Consider the following 13,024-nt stretch of genomic DNA (forward strand, 5'->3'; position numbering starts at 1 on the left):
GTTTTGGGAGGTTTTATGCTCTTCGGGTGTGGGGAGCCCAGCAGCCGTGGAGAGGATGGTTTGTTACAGCTCCGAAGCAGAAGGGTGCGCCTGGCCCCCGGGGTGGGGGTGCGGGGTGCGAGGTGGGCGGGGCACAGGGGAGGCACCTGGTATTGCGACGGAAGCCGAGGAAGTTCACAGAAAATGTGGGGGAGAGCTTTTCTTGCGGTTTCAGGGGAGCGACAGGTGAGGCTGAGCGAGCAAGTTGGGACCTGCCCGTCTGAACGACTTCAGTGCCTCCGGGACCTACTGCTTGTGTTTCCTGGCCTGGGGGTGACCCTGGCAGGTGGATAGTGACGCCCACCTGAGAGGTGGTTGGGGGCTGTGGACTCCGCAATGTTTGGTTTTCATTTAAAAATGCCCCGTTTAGGAGGATCTGCTGTCTCTAGGAATTGGGCAACCCTGGGAGGGAAAATCTCTCCAGCGTCAGCAAGGCCCCATTTTCAAAGTATCAGAGTATAGAAAATAAAAGGCTAATACAGGCAGGGCTGGAGGCTTTGGTGGAAATTTCAGGGGCCTGTAGTCCCGGAAGAGCTTCCTTATCTCAGTCCCAGAGTGAAGCCTGGCCTGGGGGTTATGGCACAGGTGCAGACAGGTGGGCCTCCTTTCTCACCTAAACAGCCCCTGGTTTCCTCACTTAAGCCCCAGGGTGGTGATGCTGGGTGCCCCTTTGATGCCTCCTGATTCTGGAGTCTCTGAGGGGAGCAGGTCTGCGCAGGACCTGGGGCCCACTGGGATGTGTGTGTGGGGGGGGGAGCGGTGAGAGGCAATTGAGGTAATTAAGCTCCCTGGCCAGCACCTTCTTCTCCTGTGATGAAAACGTTTTAAGACTCTCATCCCTTAAAAGGGAACCACTTCCGCTTCCACCAGCAGGTTAGTTCCTCTCCAAAATCCTTTTCTGAATTAATAACATCTCTCCTTCAGGGTCTGCCCCAATCTGGACACCCAGCGCTGGATTTCGCTTTTTTTTTTTTTTAAGATTTTATTGATTTTGGGGATCCCTGGGTGGCTCAGCGGTTTAGCCCCTGCCTTTGGCCGCAGGGGAGATCCTGGAGTCCCGGGATTGAGTCCCAGGAACGAGTCCCTGCATGGAGCCTGCTTCTCCCTCTGCCTGTGTCTCTGCCTCTCTCTCTCTCTCTCTATCATGAATAAATAAATAAATCTTTAATTTTTTATTGATTTATTTTAAAGGGAGAGAGAGAGTGAGCAGGGAGAGGAGCAGAGGCAGAGGGAGAAGCAGACTCCGCTGAGCAGGGGGCCCGGCCGACCGACTGCAACAGACCCAGATCCCAGCTGAACCCCAGGGGCTGGATCAGGTATGGACCCCAAGGCCAGGTGTGCTCAGTGGACAAGGAGGCACCTTGACCCCAGTGATGGACAGTGGCAAGGCAGGGTGTCTCCCTTGAGGGCTACCCAAATTCTTATTTTTTTATTTAGATTTTATTTATTTATTCATAGAGAGACAGAGAGGCAGAGACACAGGCAGAGAGAGAAGCAGGCTTCACGCATGGAGCCTGACGTGGGACTCCATCCCAGGTCTCCAGGATCACGACCCCGGCAGAAGGCGGAGCTAAACTGCTGGGCCACCGGGGCTGCCCACTACCCAAATTTTTAAATGTCCTTTTTCACATTTAAACGGCCACCATCCCTTAGGGTCCCTTCTGACTGTGCCTGTGCTGGGAGGTGCATCTTGGAGTCCAGGAGGCAGATTCCTCAGCAGAAATGGGGTGACACTCAGGTCAGAGCAGTGGGTCCCTCCAGTGTATGGCTCGGGAGGGGTGGGGTCCTATGGGAGAGAGTATGATCTTGTCCTGGGCAGTGTGTGTGTGGGGGTGTCCAAACCCTGTTCTCAGCTTCATTCCACAGCCCAGCCCTTAACCTGATGACAGAAGGAGGACCTGGGGGAGCTTTCGCAAGCTGATGGTCTCAGTTTTCCACAGGCGAGAGAAGAGCAGCAGAGCAGCCACCCCAAAATCCGGACTGCGGACTTGCTGACTTGGGGTGTTAGTGTGTGGCAATGCTGACCATCCCCTCTCACCATTCTCCTCTTGTCCATAGACACCTGAATCAAATCCTTCCCCAACGCTCCCAGGAAAGGGGACGGGCCCCAACCAGGGAGGCCAGAGCCAAGAGGGATGGCTTGATGGTCTAGGGGTCTAGGGGTATGATTTTGGATTAGGGTGCAGGAGGTCTCAGGGTCAAATCCTAGACAAACCCTCCTTTTGAGAGCGTTTGGCAGTGGTGGTGTTGCAGTCCCCAGGACACGCGGTCACGCCCACCCGGGTTGTCACCCTCACCTACTCATAGTGGTCTGGTGCCCTCTGTCCTGAGGGGCGTCCTCCCATTGAGTGATGATCATGCCCTGGAATCCCAGGTGCACCCTCACCCCCAAAGGGACAATTTAGTAAAAGTTGAGCTTTTCACGACTGTGCATGTGGGATCCTGCAGTGATGTCCTTTGTCTGTGAGATAATAGGAGCGGCTCCTTCCCTTGACTGAACCCAAGAGAAGACTGGGGTGGGTGGCTTTTCTCACATAGCTAGGTCCAGATCCTTTTCTAAGGTTACTTAGCTCAAAGAGGAAGTTGAGGAATACGGAGGCTGGAGAACCCAGTGTAAGGGGGGGATGTCATTCATCGCCTCTGGTGGCTTTGGCAAGGTGGTAGTATGGGGTGACAGGCTGCTCCTCCCCACCTCCTGCGCTGTTGCTGAGTTTAAGAGGTTGTGCCTAAACCAAACATGCCAGGAATTGCTCAGACGTCCCAGAGGTTTGAGTGGTTCCTGGTTTAAAAGATGCCCATCATGGGGCTCAAACCCACGACCCTGAGATTAAGAGTCTCATGCTCTACCGACTGAGCTAGCCAGGCAGATGCAGCCAAGCTCTGGCAGCTGAGTCTCAGAATTTGATTGGCTTCCGCAACCAAATGGCTGGGCAGATCAGGTTCTGGGGACAGTGGGGCCGTGACCACCTCTGGAGTTCCCTCCCAGCACCCTGCCTGTCGGAACTGCTCAGTGGGAAGCGGGGCCCCAACGGGTGGAGGCGGAGGTGTCACCCTGACCCACAGACAGATGGGCTCCGCGGCCGCCGGGGACACTGCAGGGCGGACAGGACCAGAGCGGATCCGGGCCAGCTGCCCCACCACCCAGGACGTGCAACATGGGGATGGCGAAGTGCAGAGGGACCCATCCTCCCTTACGTAATCAAGCAAACCTGTGTACTTATAATCATTGTTGGACCCACCAGATTCCACTTGGTCGCATGAAAACTCCAATACACTTCCTTGGAATTATCTAAAATCAATTTGTTTTTATTTATGATTTTATTTTTTTTAAATATTTTATTTATTTATTAATGAGAGACTCACAGGGAGAGGCAGAGACACAGGCAGGGGGAGAAGCAGGCTCCATGCAGGTGGCTTTGGGTTGGAGCAGCCCCCACTGCACCCCTGGTCCTGGCCTGGCTCTCTAGAACAAGGAGGAACCTCAGGTAAACAGGCAGGACCCAGCAGATCGCCGCCCTCCCCTACCCCGAACTCTGGGGATGGTTGGCCTCAGTGAATCTGCTCAGGATCCACTGAAATTTCAGACTCCACTGACTGCCGGGTGGGCGCCGGCCCCTCCTGAATACAGATGCAGGGAGGAGTGAGGAGGTCGCAGGGAATCTGGACACAGCCCAGGGGTGTGTGCATGGCCCTGGGGGTATTTTATTTATTTTTATTTTTTCCCCTGGGGGTATTTTAAAACAAAAGGACTGCATTGGTAGAGATATTTGCCCCCACCCTCCCCACACCCCGCAAAAGTGCAAAACTTTTACAAGCGAGGCAATATTATATGTGCTTTAAAATTTAAAAAGTGGAGGAAGGTGGGTTTTAAAAATGCACAGAGATGAAGCAGGCTGTGCATGTGTGGGGGCAGACAGATTTTGAGAACTCAGTGTCTGCTTAGTGTCGCTGTGAACCTAAAATTGCTCTAAAAAATGAAGTCTGAGGACGTCTCTGTGGCTCAGCAGGTGAGCGTCTGCCTTTAGCTCAGGGCATGATCCTTGATCCGGGATGGAGTCCCACATCAGGCTCCCCGCATGGAGCCTGCTTCTCTGTGTCTCTCATGAATAAATAAATAAAATGTTTTTAAAAAACTTTCTTATTGAAAATAAAGTCTGTATTTAAAAAATATTTAAACAGGGGTACCTGGTTGGCTCTGTCAGTAGAGCATGTGACTCTGGATCTCAGGATTTAAGTTTAAGCCCTGTGTTGGGCATGGAGGCTACTTAAGAATAATCATTAAAAATATACAAATAAATTTCTACTACTATTTCTTCCAATACATTTAGACCTGTCCTTTTGGGTCTCTAGCGACTCCTACATTAGATTTTTTAAAAAATTGTTTTTTTTTCCGACATTAGATATTTTATTAAAGTCCCACAAATCCTTGAGGCACCTTCCTTCCTTCCTTTCCTCCTTCCCTCCTTCCCTTCTCTTTCTCTTCCTTCCTTTCCTCCCAAGTCTATTTTCCATTTCTTTCAGGTTGGGTCATTTTTGTCGTTCTACCTTCACATTCACTGATTTTTTCTTCCCTTCCGTCCACATGTTTGTCGTCCAGCCATTAGGCTTTCCATTTCAGTTCTTGCATTCCTCAGCTCTAAGTTTTCCATGTGGTTTCTCTTTATATCTTCTATATCTCTGAGACTTTCAACTTTTATGTTTGTTTCCAGCAGGTTCTTTAAAGCTCTTTCAAACATTTTTAGGACAGTGGCTTTCCCACCTGTCCCCTCCTTTTCAGACAGCTCCAGAATCTTTGTCTTTCAATCACCTTTCCTCCTTCAAGTTGAGATTTTCCTGGTTCTTACTATGACCAGTGATTTTCAGTTGCATCTTGGACATTTTCGGTTTTATGCTTTGAAACTCTGGCTCTTATTTACCGATTCTGACTTAGAGGACTCTTGACAGTGCCCCCCCTGTGGGGGGAGAAGAGGACTCTCCTTTCCGTTTGGAGGGGGTCAGGAGCAGATCACACAAGGTGGGGCCTCCTGTTTGCTGGGCAGGAATTTGAGTTCAGGCTCCCCATCAGGCCTCTGCTGTCACCCCTGACTGGGGGGAAGTGGGGCACCCCATCGACAAGGAGAAGGTTGGGGCGACATTAGACATTAAAGCAGAGCGACCCGGTGTGAGCTGGCCACTGGGCCACAGGCTGAAATGGACCAGCAGTTTTTGTTCGTTCAGGTCACAGGAGGGGCAAGGGGAGGTGACAACCTGGGGTTAAAGTCAAAGTGTCCATTTCGAGTTGGCCCTGCCCCGCGGCCTGACTTGTCCCCTTCTGCAGGGTGACGGCGGGGAAGGGGGTGTGTGTTGGGTGTCCCGGGGGCTCCCTGAATCCGCCCTGGTCATGCCCACAGGAGGCAGCCAGAGTCTGGCTCGCCAGGGATTGTAGCAGGGGGTCTCCCCGGCCTGGGCCCCCCGCCACTCCCGCGGAAGAGGGAGAGGGTCGCGGGCCGAGCCCCGCCGGACCGGCTCAGCGCCCCCCTGGGGCCAGGCGGGGAAAACCACCTGGGAGCGCAGGGGCTGCAGGGGGTGCGCGGGGCGGGGGGGCCCGGGCTCCGGCTGTGCGGTCGGCTGTGATCCGGCTGCTCCTGGAGGTCTCTCTGCAGGCCTCGGCTCCCTCAACTCAACGTGGAGCTCAAATCCGGGCCTCAGCGATTCAGAAACTCGGGCCGAACTCTGGCCCTTCCAAGCGGGGTAGCGGGCTGAGCAGGCAGTGGCACATCCGGCCGATTTGGTTCCTGCAGGAGGCCCTGGGCTGGTTCCCGAACTTGCACGGGGCCCCAGGAGAGTTTGCGAGGAAGGAAAAAGCTAGGGCTCGTCCGGGATTTGAACCCGGGACCTCTCGCACCCTAAGCGAGAATCATACCCCTAGACCAACGAGCCGCCCTCGGGGAGAGTCTACCCGAACTTATTTCTAGTTCTCTACTGGTCCGGGTTAACCGCCTCGCGTTCCCACGCCCTGGTGCGCTGCCTCCCACTGCCCTGGCGCCGGAGGCAGTTAGGCCTGCGTCACCCGCCCTGAGGCAGGTTGCAACCTCGGCTCTTTGCAGCACTTGCCTTTGATACTTAGAGTACCAGGGAGGTAGGGACACTTCTCGTCTTCGCCTGGCTAGCTCAGTCGGTAGAGCATGAGACTCTTAATCTCAGGGTCGTGGGTTCGAGCCCCACGTTGGGCGTGTGGTTTTGATGGATAAAGAGGCCTTAAGATATCGGAATGCAAGGGAAGTATTATCATTTCCAGAGGCTTTTCACAATCTAGTCCAGTGGCAGATGCTTCCAGGGGGACTTCTGCATCGCACCTTCTGAGTGGTTGAGTGAAGCAATGTAAATATTTGGGTCCCCCAGTTTGGCGGGAGAAGACTATCATCTTGTAGATTAGTCACTGCGCCCCCACGTCTGACTGGGGAACAGGTTCAGTCCCAGAGCTTGAAGTGTGCGTGTGTTGGGGGTGATGGGAGGGTGCTCCACTCTCCAGGTCCTGGATGGGGCTCCCAGGAGGAGGCTCCCAAGCAGAGCCCCCCATCCCCACCCTGTGCCTGAGGAGGGACTGCTCAGAATTCCCCCCAACCCCCACCCCAGCCTGGAGGTCAGTGGCCTTGCATTTGGATGGCGTCTCAACTTGGCTCCACTCTCCTGGGTGAAAGGGAAATGGAGGCAAGGAGTTTTGTTTTCCATTTTGGAGGAGAGGGAGAAGAAGGGTATAGGTTTCCCATCAGATGATTTTCTGTTCTTTTGCAATGGTTTATACTGTTAGAGTCCCGGCTCAGTGTTCGACAGGACTGGGTTTTCTCTCTGTGTTGGTGGGAACCGAGGCTCCTCTAGAAGAGACACCGCAGGCTGATTCGCCCCTCCCCTGGGCCCCTGGAACTCCAGGTCCCCAGCTGGAGGACCCGGTCCCCTCCTGTCAGAAGGCCCCTTCTTCTTCTCCCTTGGGGGCACCTTTAGTCTCAGGAATCTTTCCTTATGTTCTTAGCATAAAAGAAAGCTTGGTTTACTAGGTAGGTCCATACAATGCAGTCACTTTTTGGAAAAAAAGTCTTGCTGACTCAGTACCTCTGTAGTTCTACATGGCTGCCATAGCAAGTGACCCCAATCTGAGTGACTTAAAACCAACATAAATATATTTTCTCACACTTCTGGAAACCAAAGTCTAAAGTCAAGGTGCCAGCTGGCCACCTTTTCTACTCTGTCTAAAGGCTCTAGGGAAGAACCCTTCCTTGCCTCTTCCAGCTTCCGGTGGCCAGGGCCATCTTTAGCTTAAGGACCCATCACTCCAGTCCCATATAGGTTTCTTCCTTCCATCAGCCTCTGTGTTTCACATAATCACATAATCTTTTTATAAAGACACCAACTATTAGGGTGGGGCCCACCTTGTTTGAGGATGACCTCACTTTCACTAATTCTGCGTGCAAAGACCCTACCTTCTGGGGCCTTTGGCTCCACGGCCGGTGGCTCTGTGGTTGAGCATCTGCCTTTGGCTCAGGTCATGATCCCAGGGTCTTGGGATTGAGTCCAGCATCAGGCTCCCCCTCCCCAGCAGGGAGCCTGCTTCTCCCTCTGCCCATGTCTCTGCCCCTCTCTGTGTCTCTCATGAATAAATAAATTTAAAAATTTAAAAAAAAAACACCCTTCTGAGGTTCTGAGTGGCCATGAATTAGGAGAACACCATTCAACCCTGTATATTAAATTTTTTTTCAGGGAAAAAAGGTAATTTTATATTCTTTTTAATTTAAAAAATTTTTGCTTAAGTAATCTCTGCATCCAATGTGGGGCTCAAACTCACAACTCCAGGATCAAGAGTCAGATGCTCTATTGATTGAGCCAGCCAGGCACCCCAACATTCTTTCTAAATAACAATTATATTTTACTGGGATATGTGCCCAGGTAGGGCCTGTACTGCCTCTCCAGCCTTAGAATCAGTTTGCATAGTGCTATTGTCGGTTCCTATTTCACATTGATTTTTTTGCACTGCTTGCACGGATACTGCGGAAAAACCCAGGTTTGCAAAAACATAGCAATCGTCAGACATTGAAATCCAACTGCCTTGAGCTAGTAGTTCACAGAATATGGTGTCTGATGGATACTGAGTATTGCTGTTTCTCTCGAAACTTTAAAATATCCCTGGGAATTTTAAAATACTCTAAAGGTGCCTCCAGACACAGATTGGAAACCACAGAACAAAGCCAAAAGCATCACCTTGAGTATAGAGGTTGAGTGCTTTAGGAACAGAAGTAGCTGGCATCACAGTGAGCTCATGCTGGTGGTTCCTTGGGCAGAGGTTTGGAGGTGATTGTTTTGGAAGTGGCTGCACCCTGAGCCCAGTCTCACCTGAGGATCCTGTCAATGTCTGAGTAACACCTTGACCCAGGCCAACCTTTTAGCCTTCCCCAATCTGAGGTGTCAAGATCCCAGGCCTGCTGGAGGTATCCCTCCCTCGTGATCTGAAAAGACACCACGGCTAGGCCCCACACTGCCTACTTCAGCAAAAGAGGCCTCTTAGGATTGAATTCAGGACCTCTCACATCTAAAACAAGAAAAACATCCAGGATGCCTGGATGAGTGTCTGCCTTTGGTTCAGGGCGTGATCCTGGGGTCCCGGAATTGAGTCCCGCGTCAGGCTCCCTGCGAGGAGCCTGCTTCTCCCTCTGCCTGTCATTCTCTCTCTCTCTTTCTCTCTCTCTCATGAATAAATAAAGTCTTTATATATTTTATTTATTTATTTATTCATGAGAGACACAGAGAGAGAGAGAGGCAGAGACACAGGCAGAGGGAGAAGCAGGCTCCATGCCAGGAGCCCAACACGGGACTTGATCCCAGGTCTCCAGGATCACACCCTGGGCCAAAGGTGACGCTAAACCGCCACCCGAGCTGCCCATAAATAAAGTCTTTTTTTTTCTTAAAGATTTATTTATTTATTCATGAGACACATGAGAGAGAGAGAGAGAGAGAGAGAGAGAGAAGCAGGCAGAGGGAGAAGCAGGCTCCATGCAGGAAGCCCGATGTGGGACTCGATCCTGGGTCTCCAGGATCACACCCCGGGCTGCAGGCGGCGCTAAACCACTGTGCCACCGGGGCTGCCCTAAATAAGGTCTTTTTAAAAAAATGCTTAGGCCAAAAAAAAAGTCCCTTTGGTTGGTGGTCTTTGGTGGCTCTAACTTATTTCCCTCACCCATCTGGCATATGGACTTGATATCCCCTCGTGGGTGAGACAGGCTTGGCCAGGGAGGAGTATGCCCTCATATCTGGAGTTGGGGATGCCAACTCTGGAACTTGTTTTAAGACCCCTGGAGATGCTCCTAGGGCTGGGCACCCTGTGCCCTGCAGCTTCCCTCCACCCCAGAACACTGGGAAAGCAGACATACCATCAGTCTTTGCTCCATCCCTTGCCCCATGCCCCATGCCCCATGCCAGAGGGCAGGGATGACGGTAGGGATGGGGAGTCAGAGACGCTGGGACAGTCTAAGCAGAGGACAAAGTGAAGGTCCAGGCCAGCTCTGCAGACTGGAAGGTCTTTTACTCACTGTCAGGGATAACCATGAGTCTCTGGGTCCTAGTTCCTACCTGGCCTTGGGTGGACCTTGGTCCCCTTTGCAGGTAACAAGCTACCCGGAGAAGAAAAAGTATTAGAGAGAGGGCTCATCTGGGATTTGAACCTGGGACCTCTCACTCCCAAAGTGAGAATCATATCCCTAGACCAACAAGCCAAACTGACTATACCTGTGCTCTTGATTCTGTCCACTTGCCTCCCCCTCACTCAGGGGCAGCAGTGTCCCAGATGCCCATCCCAAGGCGGGAGGACTCTGCTCACTTACCCCCCCCCCACCACCACCAAGGGTGAAGTTCCACACTGCCGGTCCCAGAGTCCCAGGGGTCAGCTTCCCCCAGAGCGCCTGTCACCAGGCTCAGGAACTTGGGCCACGGAGCTGGGGGCACCCTCAGGACCACGTGGGAGCTCCCCAGGGGCCTCAAAGTCGAGACTAGGGCAGCCTGCCCTCCCCACTCACCAGCACCCCCCACCAGCCCAGGCGTATCTCTTCTGCTAACAGAGGGGAGAGGGACGGGGATCCGGGGCAGTTCCGGGCCTCCTGTCCTTGGCCAAGCCCGTCCTCCTCTGGGCTCTGTCCCCAAAGCCACCGTGTGGCTCTGGGTCCCCTGAAGTCGCAGTGTCTGTCCCGGCGCTGGGCACTGGCCGGCACCCCTCGCCGGCGGTGCCATCCGTGGGGGCCTCCAGGCGCCGCCCTCGTGGGCAGGTGGTCCTTCTGGAAACCAACCAGAAAGGAAGAGGGTGGCCCTGACCTGACCTTCTGCAGTCCCCTGGGGCGCTAGGGGGTCCTCTGGGTCTCCCGCTTCACGCCCTGCTGCCGCCCCAAGGTGTGGGGGGGGGGGACCGGGGGAGGAGACTGGGGGTTTGAAAGTGAGACTCCTCGGGTGTGGGCGAGAGCTCTGGGGCCACGCAGAAGGCACCGCGTTGGCCTCGCCAGGACCTTGACCCCCGTGCCCCTGTCTTCCCAGGCTGCAAGAGGGCGCTCGCCTGCTGTGTGCCACGGGAGGAGAGGGGCGCCAGGGAGGGGGCCGCCTGGGTTCCCACCCCGGAGCTGGGAGGGAAGAGGGCGCTTAAGCACCGCCGGCCTCTGCTGGATCCCGGCCCAGGGACGGTGGAGTCTCCGGGCCTCGGGGCCACCCAGGAAGCTGCTGCCCAGTGCTGCGGGGCCCCTGGGCCTCCTTCTTTCTGACCCTCTGGGTCAGTGTGCCTCCCTTTCTCCCCATGAATTTCGGACCAGGCGGTCGTCCCCCCCACCCCGCCTTGCTGCTTCCAATCCTGAGGTTCTCAGTTTCTTTCTTTCTTTTTTTTTTTTTTTTTTTAAGATTTTATTTATTTATCCATAGACACAGAGAGAGAGGCAGAGACACAGGCAGAGGGAGAAGCAGGCTCCACTCAGGGAGCCCGAAGTGGGACTCGATCCCAGGTCTAAGAGGATCACACCCTGGGCTGCAGGCGACGCCAAACCGCTGCGCCACCGGGGCTGCCCGGTTCTCAGTTTCAGGCAAAGGAATCATGTTGGAGACAGTACTGGTCGTGGTGGGGGGGGGGGGTCTCTTGCCCCCCACCGCTTCCCCTTCCCTTCCCTGGGGGGTAGGGCTGGTGTGCCCGGCTAGCTCAGTCGGTAGAGCATGAGACTCTTAATCTCAGGGTCGTGGGTTCGAACCCCACGCTGGGCGTGAAGCTTTTACAAGCCTCGGTGAATAGGATTAATGGTTTCAGTTGCACCCAAAGACCACACCCCTGGGCTGGACCCGCAACTTCTGGAAGACTCACAGCCTCATGCAGGGAGAAGGTGAGACACTAGAGTTGCTCAGGAAAGGTCTAAGCCTAGTCCTTTCCACACAGATTGTGGACCTGAGTTGCATTTGCATTATGAGGTTTTGGTGTGTTTTTCCTCCCTGGAGGCACAGCAGGAATAGCATAGCTCTGGGGAGTCATTCCTGCAATTCAGGCTTCTCACATGCCACACTCAGATGCCCTCCTACCCCAACCCACGGGTGAGCATGTTTCCTAACTATTTTGAAGAGACGAGGACTGCCCAGTTGCCTGGACCCCTGGGGTGGACGGGTCTTGGATCTGACTCCTTGGACCTTCCCAGAGTGGGTGCAGATGTAAATTAAATATAAAGGGGTGACATTCTCCTGATCCTGGGCTTCTGAGTTCACTGGAGATGCAGGGGCTGAAGGCTCCCCTCTCCCCAGCCCCCTCCCAAGTGCAAGGAATTCAATCCTGTGAAAATTACCTTGAGTTTCAGTCACAGACCGAGGACAGCCTGCCAGCCCCCAACGCAGTCTTTCCCAGCTAGGACCAAGGGTGGGGCTCTGGTTTTTCCCAGGCGGTGGGGAAGGATGGAGAGAGGGGCAGGGGTGGAGCTATGGAGGTGCGGGACACGCCAGCCTCAGGGTCAGAGAACAGAGTCCACAGGTGCAGGGAACAGGAGGTTTTGCACCTATGGGGGTCTGTTTGCCCAGCCCTAGATCTGGAGAAGAAACCTGGAGCCCTTCCTTTAGCACAAGTTTCAAAACTTCCTCCCCCATCCCAGGAGACCCAGTCCTAGGGTGGCAGGTGTCCAGGGTGGCTGGGCAGCTGGGAGGTTCAGAGAAGGGAGAAGGCTCCGTTCGCCTGAAGCTGGGTCAACATGGAGAGAACACCTCCAATCTACTCCACCGGCCCCAGCTACCTCGGGGGGTGGCGGGGGGTGGGGGGAGAGCACTGAACTCTGGATCCACTGCTTTTGAAAGGAAGATGAGGGCTCTAGAAGCCCACGGGGCTTCGTCATAACCTCCTTGGTAGATTCAGAAAGGAGAGAAGAGTGAGTCTCGTCTTTGCTTGGGGCCTAGAGTTTTATTGACAACGGTGGTTCCAGGCACATGTTTTCTCAGGCGTCCAGGAGCACAGGGGAGTTAGGTATTCTCCTAAGTCACTTATACCCTGAAGCCAGGGGTCCTGATGAATCAGTGGTCTCGGAAAACATTCATGATGACTCCCACCTACCAGTTCTTAGATGCTATCTGTTGTGCTGGAAGGATCCAAGGAAATCATTAATTCCTTGACCTTTGCAAGGAGGACATATGTTATGTCCTATGAGGCGGGGGGTGCAGATCCTACAGCAAGAACGTAAACAGGAAAAGGAGTGAAAAAAGCAGTTTTCACGGAGTCCCTTTAGCACCTTTGTCTCACAGCCATCCAGGTGGCCCATCTAAAATACCTGATGGGCTGTAACCAGCCAAGGTCTGACTTTGCAGCAGGATTCAGACCTAGATCTCAGGGGCTTTAGAGTGGCTCTGAGTACATTTCCCCAGAGAGGTAGGGGTGGAGCTGCGGAGACAGAGGAGGGTGGACGGGAGGCTGGGACCATTGGCTACAGGTACTGCACCAGCCCGAGGCCCTGGCGGAGAGCCTCTG

The 13,024-nt window shown here is 53.9% G+C and overlaps 4 non-coding genes across 4 annotated transcripts; 2 read left to right on the forward strand and 2 right to left on the reverse strand.

Moving 5' to 3' along the window:
* Positions 1 to 2,831: 2,831 nt before the first annotated feature.
* On the reverse strand, positions 2,832 to 2,904 carry TRNAK-CUU (transfer RNA lysine (anticodon CUU)). Its single transcript has one exon. It is a non-coding gene; the product is annotated as a tRNA-Lys (tRNA).
* A 2,982-nt stretch (positions 2,905 to 5,886) lies between these two features.
* TRNAP-AGG (transfer RNA proline (anticodon AGG)) lies at positions 5,887 to 5,958 on the reverse strand. The gene has a single exon. It is a non-coding gene; the product is annotated as a tRNA-Pro (tRNA).
* Positions 5,959 to 6,178: 220 nt separating this feature from the next.
* TRNAK-CUU (transfer RNA lysine (anticodon CUU)) lies at positions 6,179 to 6,251 on the forward strand. The gene has a single exon. It is a non-coding gene; the product is annotated as a tRNA-Lys (tRNA).
* Positions 6,252 to 11,222: 4,971 nt separating this feature from the next.
* TRNAK-CUU (transfer RNA lysine (anticodon CUU)) lies at positions 11,223 to 11,295 on the forward strand. The gene has a single exon. It is a non-coding gene; the product is annotated as a tRNA-Lys (tRNA).
* Positions 11,296 to 13,024: the final 1,729 nt, after the last annotated feature.

Source organism: Canis lupus, chromosome 8 (assembly GCF_048164855.1).
Source record: "Canis lupus baileyi chromosome 8, mCanLup2.hap1, whole genome shotgun sequence".
NCBI classification, from domain to species: domain Eukaryota; kingdom Metazoa; phylum Chordata; class Mammalia; order Carnivora; family Canidae; genus Canis; species Canis lupus.